At 39.1% G+C, this 16,163-nt stretch overlaps 1 protein-coding gene across 3 annotated transcripts in view; it reads left to right on the top strand.

Annotated features, from left to right (window-relative positions):
• Positions 1-6,041: 6,041 nt before the first annotated feature.
• The window catches only part of LOC127442745 (cortexin domain-containing 1), a 55,124-nt gene continuing 45,002 nt past the window's right edge, over positions 6,042-16,163 (top strand). For all 3 annotated transcript variants that reach the window (XM_051700929.1, XM_051700926.1, XM_051700921.1), the window contains exon 1: positions 6,042-6,178. The gene's annotated coding sequence lies outside the window, so the exon portion shown is untranslated. The remainder of the gene's footprint in view (positions 6,179-16,163) is intronic.

Below are 16,163 nucleotides of genomic sequence, written 5' to 3'. Positions count from 1 at the left end.
AAACAAATTCATGATAATTAATACCCTGAGTATTAATAATGAGCGGACATGGCGGTCCATAAACTGTACAAGCAAAAACCTTGAAACACAAGAATAACACACTATAATATTCTATCTCTGCTCAGACGTAAACCTCTTACTTGAATCGCATGAGGATGCAGAATGTGTGTTCCTCCGTCCTTTAACTCCGACCCGGTTCCTTGAGGCTTGGGTGATGACGGGAGGCCGTTTCCTTGCTCTGTCGGCAGGCGTACAGCTGCTGATTCTCGGCGGGCTGGTGGAGAACTCAGAAATATCGACTTGATTGAAGATGGAAGAGAAATCTTTAATCTCTTCACTTCTGCAGGCAAACGGATGAAGATGTGGATTGCTCGGCAGTCTCCTTCGGATCCGTTAGAGTGTTCGGTTGAACACAGAGTAATCTCAACTCATCCAGCGAGATGGAGATTGTATGGCCACAGTTTCAAGTCAGACGTTACTTCCTTGTGCCACGAGGTTGCACCTGAGAGCAGCGATGAGCTACGTCTATACACGGTGAACAAAGTTGCTGGAAGCAAATTCCGGAAGAATTTCAGAGGTATTTCTACTCCTGAAGATGTCATGGTTTGAGTGACGTTCTGTTGTGTGCATCATCCAATAGGAGTTGAGAGTTCGATCCTTTAGTGAGCAAGGCTTCATGGGATTTGTAGTCTGTTTTGGACTCCCTTTGTTTGATTTTGGCACGATTTTTATCAGTATAATTTACGACTTGGAATGTGGGGGCTTGAGTTAGGTTTTTACGACTGTGTTAGGCCTGCCTTTGTCTTCTATCTGAATACATGAGGCCTAACATATATATATATATATATATATATATATATATATATATATATATATATATATATATATATATATATATACACTATATTGCCAAAAGTATTCGCTCATCTGCCTTTAGACGCATATGAACTTAAGTGACATCCCATTCTTAATCCATAGGGTTTAATATGACGTCGGCCCACCCTTTGGAGCTATAACAGCTTCAACTCTTCTGGGAAGGCTTTCCACAAGGTTTAGGAGTGTGTTTATGGGAATTTTTGACCATTCTTCCAGAAGCGCATTTGTGAGGTCAGACACTGATGTTGGACGAGAAGGCCTGGCTCGCAGTCTTCAGGACTCTATGCAGGCCAGTCAAGTTCTTCCACACCAAACTCACCAAACTAGCTCATCCATGTCTTTATGGACCTTGTTTTGTGCACTGGTGCGCAGTCATGTTGGAACGAGAAGGGGCCATCCCCAAACTGTTCCCACAAAGTTGGGAGCATGGAATTGTCCAAAATCTCTTGGTATGCTGAAGCATTCAGAGTTCCTTTCACTGGAACTAAGGGGCCAAGCCCAGCTCCTGAAAAACAACCCCACACCATAATCCCCCCTCCACCAAACTTCACAGTTGGCACAATGCAGTCAGACAAGTACCGTTCTCCTGGCAGCCACCAAACCCAGACTCGTCCATCAGATTGCCAGATGGAGAAGCGTGATTCGTCACTCCAGAGAACGCGTCTCCACTGCTCTAGAGTCCAGTGGCGGCGTGCTTTACACCACTGCATCCGACGCTTTGCATTGCACTTGGTGATGTATGGCTTGGATGCAGCTGCTCGGCCATGGAAACCCATTCCATGAAGCTCTCTATGCACTGTTCTTGAGCTAATCTGAAGGCCACATGAACTTTGGAGGTCTGTAGCGATTGACTCTGCAGAAAGTTGGTGACCTCTGCGCACTATGCGCCTCAGCATCCGCTGACCCCACTCTGCCATTTTACGTGGCCTACCACTTCGTGGCTGAGTTGCTGTCATTCCCAATCGCTTCCACTTTGTTATAATACCACTGACAGTTGACTGTGGAATATTTAGTAGCGAAGAATTTTCACGACTGGACTTGTTGCACAGGTGGCATCCTATCACAGTACCACGCTGGAATTCACTGAGCTCCTGAGAGCGGCCCATTCTTTCACAAATGTTTGTAGAAGCAGTCTGCATGCCTAGGTGCTTCATTTTATACACCTGTGGCCATGGAAGTGATTGGAACACCTGAATTCAATTATTTGGATGGGTGAGCGAATACTTTTGGCAATATAGTGTATAAAAGCAATATCACACGAGCAAGAGTGTGATATGGCCCTTCATCAGCACTGCTGTGATTTGGCCACAGGCCGAGTGTTGTAGGTAATCACAGCAGTGCTGATGTAGGGCCATATAGCAGGATTGCGAGTGTGATATTGCTTATATACAACAGTTCGGTGAAGTGCTGCTGATAAATGAAAACACTGACTGACACTGACTCACTTCACGTCACCTAACTGGCTTATATTACACACAAAAATTGTCTTTTGCTGCCACCTGCTGGCTAAAATCTGTAATGTCACAAAAATAAATGTAAAGAGACACATATAGCTCTTAACACATGTGCACTGCTCTTACACTTTAGTTTAGAACACAATGAACACAAGCAGCGTGATACAAACAGTGAAGCGTCTGAGTGATGATGTACTGAGACACAATGTACTTTTCTCTTAAAACAGCTAAGAGTGGGCTAGATTAAATGCTAGTGCTTCAGTGACTTATTACATTCAAAAAGTACACTCTGCAACCTTACCATTATTTTGAGCATTGTCAGATAGCACAAAGAGCTCTGAATGTGGACATAGTTAAGCTGACGCATTTTAATCCAGACTTATTTGCAACTACTATTCTTTCATCATTAGTCCACAAAAGTTTCCATAAATCTGAGTCTGAGTGGAATAAGAGTTTTCTGAGTGTTTTTTACTATGCACAGGAAAGGTATATCTGCAGGAAAGAGAAACCAGACAAATGACTAAATGCATTTAAAGAATCTTTGTACCCTGTACCAACTTCACTTGCTCACAGCTCTCTTGTATGTCCTTGTTAGGGAAAGTGTTTATGGGACAGTCAGACATGGTGACAGCCGGCAGACCGCACCACACCTGTACTGACAGCACAGACCGCTGACAGAAACATCCAGAATGCAGGGGAGGAGAGAGTACCTCTGCTGCCTGTCTACTCCCATTAGCATCACTGGTCTCTCACTGATACATATGACCGCTCATAACCCAATGAATTATTGGCATTACTAGGATGCCAGTACTAGGAGTAGTCATTTCGATATGCTGGGTGGGAAACTAAAGTCAAAATAAGAAGAAATAGAATTCAAATATTATTTTGCTGGGAAATTTTATTTTTAAATGTATGGAACACTACAGTAACACGGCAAAACTGATAATTTGTATAGTCCATTGGCGTCACGTTGTTTTTAAAAATGATGGGGAGGCAGTTACAATATAATGACTCATTGGTCTGGAGGTAAGCTCCAGAATCAAATCCCACAAATCCCAGTTGCATTGTCTGTGGATATCAAGAGCAGGGGTAGGACTTTTTTTATTTTTTATTCACTGGGAATGACTTGGAGGTGAGGGTTTAAAAAGTAACAGGGGCTTATGACATCAAAGAAGAAAAGTTATTATATATTAATAAAAGATTACAAAGAATAATGAATAATGTGCACCAGTGAATTGTGGACATTAAGTCTAGGAACGTCCATTTGGAAAGTAAATAGGGTAAAGTTTCAGAATCAGAAGCAGAATTAGCTTTATTGCCAAGTGTTCTCTTTTTTGGAATTTTTTTTGGTGATAGGAAAAACAAGTGCACACAGAAAATTACAGTGAGACAGAATATAAAATAAGGTAAGAGTATAAATAGACACAAATAATAGGACATATAACACAGAATGGCATATGTACATGTGCCAGTGGTAATGTATGTGCAAGGTAGGGGTATGTACAGTTATTGAATTAAATATCTGAATATGTGAATTTACATATGTAGATTTACACATTTGATTTAATTAAATTTGATTTAATGGCATATTTATCCCTTTGAGATATCAAGTGGAACTATTGTAATTAAGAGTTCCAAGCACATGAATGACCCAGCAAAGTCATATTTACAAGTGGGAAACTCGGAATTCTAGATGATACCCGAATTGCCATGTTGACATGAAAGATGATGGAAATCAATTGCTTGGCAGAGTTATTTCAGTTTTAGTACTTTATTTCAATAATATGTTACTGCAGTGTTTCTCAATCCTTTACTGGAGTACCACTAACACTACACATTTTGGAGGTCTCACTTATTTGACACACTCAATTCAGATCATGGAGCACTCTAATAATAAGCTAATCAGTATCAAGTGTGTTAGATAAAGGAGACATGCAAAATGTGTAGTGTTAGTGGTACTCCAGGAAATGATTGAGAAACACTGTGTTACTGTATATGTAACAGTCAACTAATGACTCACCCTTTGTGTTTTTTTGCAAGGAAATTAACTAATTATCACATACTGTATGTTGGACTCTCCCTATAGCGTCCAAAATGTGTCGCTAATTATGTTGGACTTTTAATTTGATATACTGTATGGTTTGTGGGTTCTTTATGTTCTTGGTTCCCTCCCTGATTGTTTCCCAGCTGTGTCTTGTTTTCTCATTAGAAATATAATGTCCTTATGTTCCCTGTGTCTTTGTCAATGTTTGTTCTTTGTTAGGCTGTTTTGTGTTTTGTCTTGTTTGAGTTCATATTTTGCTAGTTTTGTTAATTTTATATCTTGGATTCTTGTACTTTGCGTTTTGGATTGTTATAATAAAAGCTGCACCTAGATCCTCATCCGTTCTTCTCATTGGTACCCCTCATTACAGAAGCACTGACCTCTATGGATCAAACAGGCAAATTGGGGGAACTATGCCGGGCAGGACTACCTCTTTTGGAATATTTGAAACACTTTTATGCTATAGCGAGCTGGTCGAACTGGGATGACTCCCATTTGAAATCCATATGTTGGATTGTCCTTAATTATTTTGGAAACGCAGATTTTTCAAAGACGGTCAAACTCACAAGGAGGAAGTACATTAAAATCACTTATTATCTGCATGTTTAGTTATTTTGTTTGGGCGTCAGGAGCTGTCCATTAAAGGGGGGTCTGTCATGTATATTGTACTCTAGTGGCCAGTAAGTGCTGCCAATTATGTTGGAATTTTATTTTGAAATATGGTTTGTGGGTTCTTGCCTTATCACTGTTCTTGGTTCCCTCCCTGATTGTTTCCCAGCTGTGTATTGTTTTCTCATTAGTTCCCGTGTATATTATGCCCTCATGTTCCCTGTGTCTTTGTCTGTGTAAGGTTTTTTTGTGGTGAGTCTTGTTTGAGTTCGTGTTTTGTTATTTTTGTTAATTAAATCTCTTCACATTTTCAGAATGTGACTTGTGCTTGCCTAATTGTCCTCGCAATCATTGTAATCAGCTACAGTACATTGTGGGGACCAGCCCATAACCCCACAAGAAAAAATGTCTTAAGATACATTTTAAATAACATCTTAATGAAATTCTAAAAATGTAGAAAGATGTGGGTGAGGGTTAGGTTTAGGGGTGGGGTTAAGTAAAAGAAATGATAATTTGCCCAGAATAAAAATAATAAAAATCAATAGAAAGTCACTAGCATGAAAAAAAAGTATGTGTGTCCATGTATGGAGTTTCTTACCTATGCCTCTCCTTTCACTTCCCCACTTCCACACATGCTCAAACACACACACACATTCACACGTTTGCTCAGCTATCTATATGGGGACATACCATAGACTTCTATTGTTTTTACATAAAGCTAACTATAATTACTATAAACATTCCCTAACCCAAACCCTAACAGAAAACTTTTTCTGAATTATAAGAATTATAAAAAAAAATCATAAGAATAAAAAAATCATTATATAATTTATGTATGGATTGTTTTGTTCCCAAAATATTCCCAAAGGGAGGTTTTGTCCCTTTAGCTCCCTTCTGGGTAAAAATTATCCCCAAACTTTAGCTAGGCAAGTACACACACACACACACACACACACACACACACACACACACACACACACACACACTCTAGTCTCTCTCTCTCTCTCTCTGTCTGTCTCTCTTTCTTTCTCTCTCTCTTTCTCTCCCTCTCTCTTTCTTAAGAAGCAATGCAGCAACACTGAGTGCTCAGCGCTGCAGCAGTACTATCCACTGCCTCCGTATCGCAGCTGCTCTGCAGAATGCATCAGGAAAAAAATGTTACCTATACTTTCTGCTCTACGGGATGTGAGTTAAGGTAGGACCATTTCTTTACTGTCTTCTTGTCACAACAGCAAAACATCTGTCCATGTGCTGCTGCTCTGCCATGCATCTGATCCCACACATCAACCTTTAGGAGCCCGTATTGAGGGTGTTTCTTGCCTAGTGTACAACCTGAAGTGTGGTGATGTGGGTCATGATGAGAAGTTAGTTGGGTTCATGTCAAGAACTGATTAATTAATCCACATTTTGCATATTTTTTTAAGCGAGAGGCTGTTTGTGCACTTTATCCGGTTCAAAGCTGAATAATAATGTTGTGGTGTGTCGATAATATTTTTGCATCTTTTATGGCAAGAGAATACAAAAAATGTCTGCAGTGTTGAAGATGTGAATTGAGAGTCCTGTATGAATAATTTTCTGGTGAATTATGAATGAAAGACGTTATTCTGCCTTTCATGCATTCTCTGTGAAAACTGTTTTAAGTCAACCATATTATTTATTTTCTAGTATGAAATTAATTCCAGGGGTATGATTCTCACTTGAGGAGCGAGAGTTCCTGGGTTCAAATACCGGACGAGCCCCCATTTATGTTACAACCCATTCAGGTGGACAGGGACATATAGGGGGACATGTATATATAGGTGTAATATATTGGATTGGTATTAGAATTGTTTAGTGTTTTGGAGGAGCCTCTGGAAGGCTAGATTTTGTTTGAGTTGAAGAACTAACTGAAATGCATGAAACTCCCAAAATGTAAGACATTAAGACAGGCCAAAAAAATGTAAAACACCTCACTAAAAAAGAAAGAGAAAAAGTATGGAACCAGGTCTTTAGTCCCAACTCTTGATTCATATCTAAAGTCAATCTTGTGTACTAAAGCAGAATCAAATTACTCTAATAATTTCTTATGCCGTTGCGTGCCGCTTCTCTCAGGCCGCTGTCAACATTTTCAAGGTGCGCTGTATTAATTATCGAGTGTATCACATAAACACTTGACTGACCCAAGGAAAGGCTTTTTATGGCATGCTGAAAATATGCCAAGCAAGCACAAATGCATTTACTGTCAAATGTTACTGCACAGCTCATTTAAAGGAATAGTTCATCCAAAAATGAACATTCTCTCATCATTTACTCACCCTCATGCCATCCCAGATGTGTTCAACTTTTTTCTTTTGCTGAACACAAACAAAGATAAAAAAAAATAATAATAATAATATCTCAGCTCAGGACGGAACTTAAAATCACATAAATGTAGCGTAAAAGCAATCCATTCAACTCCAGTAGTTAAATCCAAGTGTTGAGAAGAGATATTGTAGGTGTGGGTGAGAAACAGGTCAATATTTAAGTCCTTTTTTACTATAAATTCTCCTCCCTGCCCAGGAGGAGGCAAAATGCGAATCGCCAAAACAAGAGAAGAATGTGGAAGTGAACATGAAACTGGACATTTATAGTAAAAAAGGAAATCTTTTTCTCACCCACACCTATTAAATCGCTTCTGAAGACATGGCTTTAACCACTGGAGTCTTATGCATTACATTTATGCTGCCTTCATATGCTTTCTAGAGCTTCAAAGTTCTGGCCACCATTCACTTGCATTGAATGGACCAAAAGAGATGAGATATTTTTTCTAAAAATCTTTGTTTGTGTTCAGCAGAAGAAAAAAGTCATACACATCTGGGATGGCATGAGGGTCATTTTTGGGTAAACTTTTGAGTAATTTTAAATATTTGGCCTATGTTCTACATTTAAATGATCAGGTGCATGAGAGTGCATGCGCAAAACAAGTTAGGAACGCCTATTTATTTTTTTATTAACTACAAACCCAAACCAGACCTGAACCCAGCCTGAAACTTGGCAGTTTCTCTGGTCCCTTCGGGCTTGGATCGGGTTGCAGAACTCTAGCATAGACTGTGATTATTTTAAACCATGGAGGTCAAGACCCTCAGAGTCAGCAGACTTTAACACTGGATATGATAAAACCTAAATTGAAGTTTAAACTGTCTGGCGAGGACCTGGGGTTTATTGGGGTGAATGAGGGTCAGGACAGGACATTAATTCTATGAGCATTTTGTAGGGACCAAGATATGAACCATCCTGCCAGACAAAGGTAGAGAAAAAGAGTAAGAGAGAGAGAGAGAGAGAGTGAGAGAATGAAAGAGAGGCAAAGGCAGTCAGAATATGAGACAGAGATGAGATATTCCTGACAATGAGACAGGAATATAAGAAATATGGTGAAGCGTTTAATTTTTTCGATGTTAAAATACTTTACCTCAGTTTAATGTGCAGAAACTATAAGCAACTACATGCAAGTCATTTGTAGGTTAAGGTATACTCATGAAGAGTGTAAACACTGTGGCACTATCAGCATTTTTGTTTCGGTGAGTGGTCCGATATATCACCTTTCGGCTCAACCAATAATATGGTCATTATTTTGATAAATTGTGCATTTTCTTTTAAAACAATAGTAGTCAGACTTTGTAAACCACTGCTAACACACATGTAACCCCTCGAAACCCTAAAATGTGTACTTTCATCCCATTTAGTAAGCACTGCCATGAAGCCATTTTTCTTTGTTCCTCATCTCTGGGCAATGATGACACAATGGAATTTTAATAATGAATAAAGGCATTAGACTGGCAGGAGATGTAAAGGGATGATCTGTATCACAGTCTGTTGGCAATTGAGAAATTATTAAGTCCATCAATATTTGAATAAACTGCACTGATTTATTAGGAATAAGCACTATATGGAAACTAGTTTAGCTTAGTTTAGTCTAGTTTAGTTTAGCTAGCCTCAGGCACAAAGATACATTTATAGCTATTTGTAGAACATCTACAATCCAAGGGGCAACAGCTCAAATTCAGAGTGAAAAGGATGTGCTTAATCTCCCATAATATTGTAAGCCACCATTGTCACTTGCTGCTCATAGAATAAAGTAAAGCTACTGACATTTGTAAGCGATGCTCTGCTTGAAACATGCCTAAAAATATGTGTGTGTACATGTTTATACTACACTGTGGGGACCAAATGTCCCCACAAGGATAGTAAAACCTGAGATCACCTACATTGTGGGGCCCAGCCAGCAGTCCCCAAGAGGAAAATGGCTTAGTAAACATTCTAAACAATGTTTTTTTGAAAATGTAAAAATGCAAAAAGGTTTCTGTGATGGTTAGGTTTAGGGGTAGGATTAGGGGATAGAAATTATCATTAGATCTGTATAAAATCCATAAAATGCATGGAAGTCCATGGTGAGTGTGTGTTTGTACTGGCAATCTCTACTTTTTAAGGCCCAAGCACTGAAAGTGCGGAGACCCTATTGTTCTTCTAAGGATTATTATTAGGGCCCAAGCACTATTGTTCTTTTACGGATTATTAGGGTCGAAATACTGAAAGTGGAAAATGGAAAACAGGAAGTTCCTTATATCTTCTGTGTGCATTGTATGATTTTGATGTAAATTCAGCTGTATGTTTGGTAATGGGGGCTGACCACATTTATGTGGCTATTATGGGTCACGGTCATAGCGCCACCAACTGGTAGCAGGAAGTATGGCACTTTTAACAGACTTTGAAATAGCCCTCTTATGTTTACATGAATTGCTTCAAAATTCTTAAGAATAATGTCAAGACACTGCTGATGTAAATTTGTAAAGGGATATTTGATATCTTAAATACTGTTGCCATGGCAATACATTAATTGTTATTAATCCTTTCTATATTTGGGTGTTTTTGAGGCACTTGGCATGCTTAAAATTTAATGAAATTTTGCACACACATCAGAGTCGTTGGCTATTAGTTCTGGGCAAAGGTTCACACATGGGCGTGTAGGGGGGCTCTGTAGTGCCCCCTTTAAAATGAGTGTGTAAGATGGCCTCTGTAGCACCTCCAAAATTGGTACATATATAGTTCTCATTAAGCTGGACAACTTTCATAATTATAGGCTTAACAGGAAGCCTGCCATTTTGGATTTTTTTAATATTGCAGTCTCTGAACTTTTAAATACTCCTCCTAGGTGATTTATGAGACTGTCACCACATTTAGACAACATTATGCCAAAACACTGAAGATGCTAAATTGCGAGCAGATTTTGATATATCGAATGGTGGTGCCATGGCGAAGCATTAAATTAATGGCGAAAATGGGAAACAGGAATTGTGTCATATCTTCTGTGTGCATTGTGTGATTTAGTTCAAAATTGAGATGTATGTTTAGTCTTGGGGGCTAATCACATGGATTTGACTATGTTGGGTCACGTTCATTGCACCACCACTTGGCAGCAGGAAGTGTGGCTCTTGCAACAGACTTTAAATGTTTCTATTTTAAAGTTTATTTCTTCGAAGTGATTTGGTCATTATGATGAGGTCAGAGAGTTGAGTTGAACTGCTTTTAATTTTTAAAACATCATATGGGTTAATTATACAGTAATAAGAAGATGGTAACATATGTGGTGCAGTGATGTACTTGGGGAAATGAGAATGGGTGGCAAGCGCTCCTCGTTGCTGCGAGTTCTGCAGCTCATGCTCCTTTCCAGTCGAATTGCAAAGAACAATGCAAACAAATGTGTCCCCACTCAAGATACACGTCAAACAAGATGCGGATGCAATCTTTGTTTATTAAAATGTAAAGTTCCATATGGGTGGATTAGAACCCAGAGCCTCTAATGAAAGAGGTGAATTATTTACCACTAGACTACCCAGTCAGATACTTATCCACTGACCAACAAAATCTCATGACAGACAGCAGCAGATGTAGAGCTGAATATTATCAAATTTGTTAAATATTTATTTTAGAGCTTGAATTGGTCAACAAGAATGAATATTCATCAAAACAGACAAATTAAAATAATATTTTACGAGCGTTCCTCGTTGATGTGTGACTTCAAAATTAACGGCATGTAAGAATCTCGCATTTTGGCGAGAATCTCTGCAAAATGGATTTAAATGCGGAAAATGTGTTAAAAAAGCCAGAGACGAATATGACTTTGACATTCCCTGGGTAGATATGTCTCAGGGGCCCTTCTACATTGCTTAGTATGTAATGTTACATCCCAGTTCTATAGCATTCTAATTTGTTGCATCATTAGATTAGATTAGATTAGATTAGATTCAACTTTATTTTCATTGAGCAGAGTACAGGTACAGAGCCAATGAAATGCAGTTAGCATCTAAACAGAAGTGCAAATAGCAATATGTATATATATATATATATATATATATATATATATATATATATATATATATATATATATAGAGAGAGAGAGAGAGAGAGAGAGAGAGAGAGAGAGAGAGAGAGAGAGAGAGAGAGTATATACAATAAAGATTTTTATGGAGTGCAAAGTTATGAGGTAGAGGAGACCAGCTCAATGCAAATGTCTATGAATACAGTACAATGTGCAAATGAAGAAGTATAAAAACTGAAGGTGCATTGTACAGAAGTATATATATATATAATATGGCCAGTGACCATAACAGTGCAAAAGGCATCAAGAGGTAGAAATTATGTGCAATGAAATGTGTAAGGGAATGTGCAAAAAAATATGTAGTCTGAGTGGGATTTAGTGTTCAGCGCCTGAGTTTAGAGTTCAGTAGGCTGACAGCTGTGGGAAAGAAACTGTTCCTGAGTCTGCTGGTGTGACAGTGAAGACTCCTATAGCATCTCCCAGATGGGAGAGGAGTAAACAGACCATGGTTAGTGTGAGAGGTGTTTTTGATAATGCTTCTCACCCTCCTTAGGCAGCGTTTTTGGTGAATGTCTTTGATGGAGGGTAGCTAAACACCAATGATGTATTGGGCAGTTTTCACCACCCGCTGGAGGGTCTTCTGGTCTGAGACAGTGCAGTTGCCATACCACACTGTGATGCAGTTTGTTAGGATACTTTCAATAGTGCAGCGGTAAAAGTTCAGCAGGATGTGGGGGGACAGGTGAGCTTTCCTTAGTTTCCTAAGGAAGTAAAGGTGCTGTTGTGCCTTTTTGATAAGAGTGGAGGTGTTGTAGGTCCTTGAAGCTAATCACATGCTCCACTTCATCCCCATCAATGTAGATGGGAGTGTATGTGTTGCCCTTCTTAGGAGTGGTAATGGCATAGTGGGCTAAAGCACATAACTGTTAACTGATTCGATCCCCACAGCCACCACCATTGTGTCCTTGAGCAAGGCACTTAACTCCAGGTTGCTCCGGGGGAATTGTCCCTGTAATAAGTGCACTGTAAGTCGCTTTGGATAAAAGCGTCTGTCAAATGCATAAATGTAAATGTAGTCCGCTGGTAGTCCACAATCAGCTCCTTGGTCTAATGGGTGTTGAGTGTGAGATTGTTGTTGGCACACCACACTGCCAGGTGCTGTACCTCTTCCCATCGTCGCCGCTGATCAGACCTACCAACGTGGTGTCATCTGCAAACTTGACTGAGCCATGCTCAGGTATGCAGTCGTGGGTGAAGAGGGAGTAGAGGATTGGACTCAGCACACAGCCCTGTGGTGCACCAGTGTTCAAAGTGAGGGTGGAGGAGTTGTGGTTGCTGATCCTAAAATACTGTGGTCTGTTAGTGAGAAAATCCAAGGTCCAGTTGCAGAGGGAGGGGCTAATGCCAAGATCAGTGAGCTTGGAGTTCAGCTTGGATGGGATCACAGTATTGAAGGCAGAACTGAAACCAATGAACAGCATCCTGACATATGTTTTTGTCCAAGTGAGTCAGGGCGGAGTGAAGAGCTGAGGCGATAGCATCCTCAGTTGACCTGTTGGATTTGTAGGCGAACTGTTATGGGTCCAGTGTTGGGGGCAGGCATGTATTCAGGTGGGAGAGGACCAGCCTCTCAAAACACTTAGCGATGATGGGAGTAAGGAATCATCTTCACTGGAATCATGACGCTTTGCTTGATTCCAGTGAAGATGTGGATGTCATAGACCCACAGGCACCACATTTTGGTTATCAATCCAATGCACATCTCATAAAAAAAAAATAAATAAATAAAAACAAAAGAGGAATCCTGAGCTCTTAAATGGGAAAAACAGTAGAGTGATAGAAAAACAGGATGAGAAAAGGTTTTAGTAGTACCTACTTTCTTTCTGACAAAGCTACAGTCAAGGGTATAAAACAATAAGGATATATCACTGTGAGGGGATTTCGTTGAGAGCACCTCTGTATGAGCCCATTTTACAAAACCCGTCTTCAGCTCAGTAAACAATTCACTCAGAAACAATAGTATATTATATATAAATTTCACACCAATATAAAGCTATTTACTTTGATTTGTAAGCTTTTCTGTGGCAATTAAGAACAGTACTGTAGGTTATCTTGTCCTGATGAGAACCTGGAAAGTAAGGAAAAGGGGCTTGTCGCGTTGGGATTGTGGGGAAAATGATTTAAGGCCTTTTTGCTTATTCGTCACTCTCTTAAACATCACATCTCCTCAGTTGTACCTTTACACAGTGACCTAACCACTGATTTTATATATATATATATATATATATATATATATATAAAACTGGATCGCTGATGCAACGGTAAAGAAAAGATTAAGCCACCGGAAGTGTTCGAGCGGCCATTCCAGGCAAAAACACCCTTGTTTCACCGTCTCCGACCTCTGGAGACGACAGTTACATTTCGTGTTTAATGTTTAATTTGCTCATTATGGATAATATTCATTACGAGCGAGATGCGGCTCGCGATGTCAGAGCATTCACCTGCCCCAGTGTTCAGTCTATCATTGCAGCACAACAATCAACAAAGCAAGCAGCAAAACTGTCCACAAGTTGTAATGTAAGTAGGAAAAGCTGAAATATCTGCTTGTTTAGGGTGACAATACATCCTTACCCCCGAAAGGGACTTTAAAAATGTCAGACACGGATTTCTAAATCGCTTTAAATGCCCTGGATTTGCTTGTTTTCATATTGAAGTGCTCTCTGAAGTCATACATGGATACATGTCATAAATACATGTTCACTTGCCATTTAAATCTAGCGTATTAATTTTAACCAACTTTGCGTCTCCCTCAATCTCAGCACCCGCTGCGCGTGTGATAGATGGAGAGAGAACACGCGTGCTCTTCTTCAAGTGACAGCGAGAACAAGGCACTTTTTGATGAAAAAATAAAAAGTAACTTTGAACAAACACTTCACTGTTCACAATAAATAAGTCTAAAAATGTCTGTTTGTATCTTACCTCAGTTTCAGTGAACTTGTTTACATTCAACTTATCTGTTCTCTGATGAAGTTTGTTAGAGGCTGATACGGTTTGATACACATAACTCGTTCGAGCTTTCAAGAAAAAGGAAAAATTCCAACTTTAAATAAATAAATAATTACATGTGTAAGATGTTTGCGTTGTAGGAATGTACATGCAGATCTCAGATATAAAATCAGTGATTGAATGACTAATGTTTACTCGCTGAAATTAGATGATTTCCTATTCAATAGGGACATTGGAATGTTTGGGCATAGCAATATGGCGGCGCAGTGGCTTCACTGATATGATGTCATGAGCAATCCAGTTCTATATTATATATCAGTGGTCCTAACTAGAAGTGACGTGATGCCACGACACTCGATAAATGTATCTTTTCCATGTTAAAGGGATAGTCCACCCAAGAATCTATATTCTTTCATCATTTACTCACCCTCTTGCCATCCCAGATGTGCATGACTTTCTTTCTTCTGCAGAACAGAAATGAAGATTTTTAGAAGAATAAAATTGTATGGCTCTGTAGGTCCATACAATGCCAGAATTCTATTTTAAATGGCCAGAATTCTGAAGGTTCAAACTTCACATAAAGGCATCATAAAAGTAATCCACATGACTCCAGTGATTTAATCCATGTCTTCTGAAGCGATCCAATCGGTTTTGGGTGAGAACAGACCAAAATGTCAGTGGCTGGCCGTGCATTTAAAGTCTAGGCCTCCAGTGTGATTCATGCCATTAAGAAAACACAGTTTCACAATGAATAAGATGCCGTATTCCTTTGGGAATCATCCTATCATAATTTTAACTGCGGCATGACTGTTTTGTGAAATGAACGTCTCCCGAACAGACATTCAAAAATCATAATTTTTCATATGAATCTACCAAGGAGGTCTATGATACCTGGAAAAATCTATCTAATAATATTTGCGATTTAAATGTTGTTTGCAATAAATTTAGTTTCATCAGGGTACACGGTTATGCTGAGTTCCATTTAAGATGGATGAGGGATATTCCTACTTGATATCTCTGAACAAAAATGCATTCCATTCCCCAATGACATTTAAGGAAACAAAACTGCAATGCTCCCATTAGCTTAGCAGGGGTTTGACTCTCATTGGAGATGTCTCCTAGCAACCCAACTGATAAACAATGCTTCAGCGCTAGCATTTGTGCTTCAGGTGTACGATTATCAAAAGAGATTATGTTTTATACACCTGTTTCTGCAGGCATTTGTTAAACAAGCTTTAATATCATGTAATAAGGAAACAAACTCATTCATCAATATTACTTAATAAAGTGAATGTTTATCACTTACTTTGTATATCTCCCTGAGTGTCGACATGTTTGTGTGACATAATGCCCCTCAATCTCTGCGAAATCGGAGTTGAGAATTTCTGCACGAGCCTACAAGTTGTAATTCTGACTTCAAGATGCATTCCATTGCACTTTTCCTAGTAGGAAGTTGTAAAATCTGACTTTCCGAGTTGAATGGAACACAGCACTAGTTTTCAAAACTTGATCCGACACTGAATTCTCAAGCAGCCTAATTTACACTTAGAAAACTCTTGATGTTGCTATAACAAGGCAAAAAGCACTTAACAATTTGCTTGAAGTGAAAATCAGTCCTTCTTTCCTGTTTAATAAATTAAGAAATCACACAGTCATGCAGAACATCTCCTGTTTTTAAATCCATAAGGATCTCTTTCTCTATAGATCTCACGCTCTTCGCTTTCAAATTACACTACTGGTCAAAAGTTTTGAAACACTTGACTGAAATGTTTCTCATGATCTTAAAAATATTTTGATCTGAAGGTGTATGCTTAAATGTTTGAAATTAGTTTTGTAGACA

This window comes from Myxocyprinus asiaticus, chromosome 1 (genome assembly GCF_019703515.2).
Source record: "Myxocyprinus asiaticus isolate MX2 ecotype Aquarium Trade chromosome 1, UBuf_Myxa_2, whole genome shotgun sequence".
NCBI lineage: Eukaryota > Metazoa > Chordata > Actinopteri > Cypriniformes > Catostomidae > Myxocyprinus > Myxocyprinus asiaticus.
The sequence above is the reverse complement of the archived record's forward strand: the minus strand, read 5'-3'. Positions and strand labels throughout refer to the sequence as shown.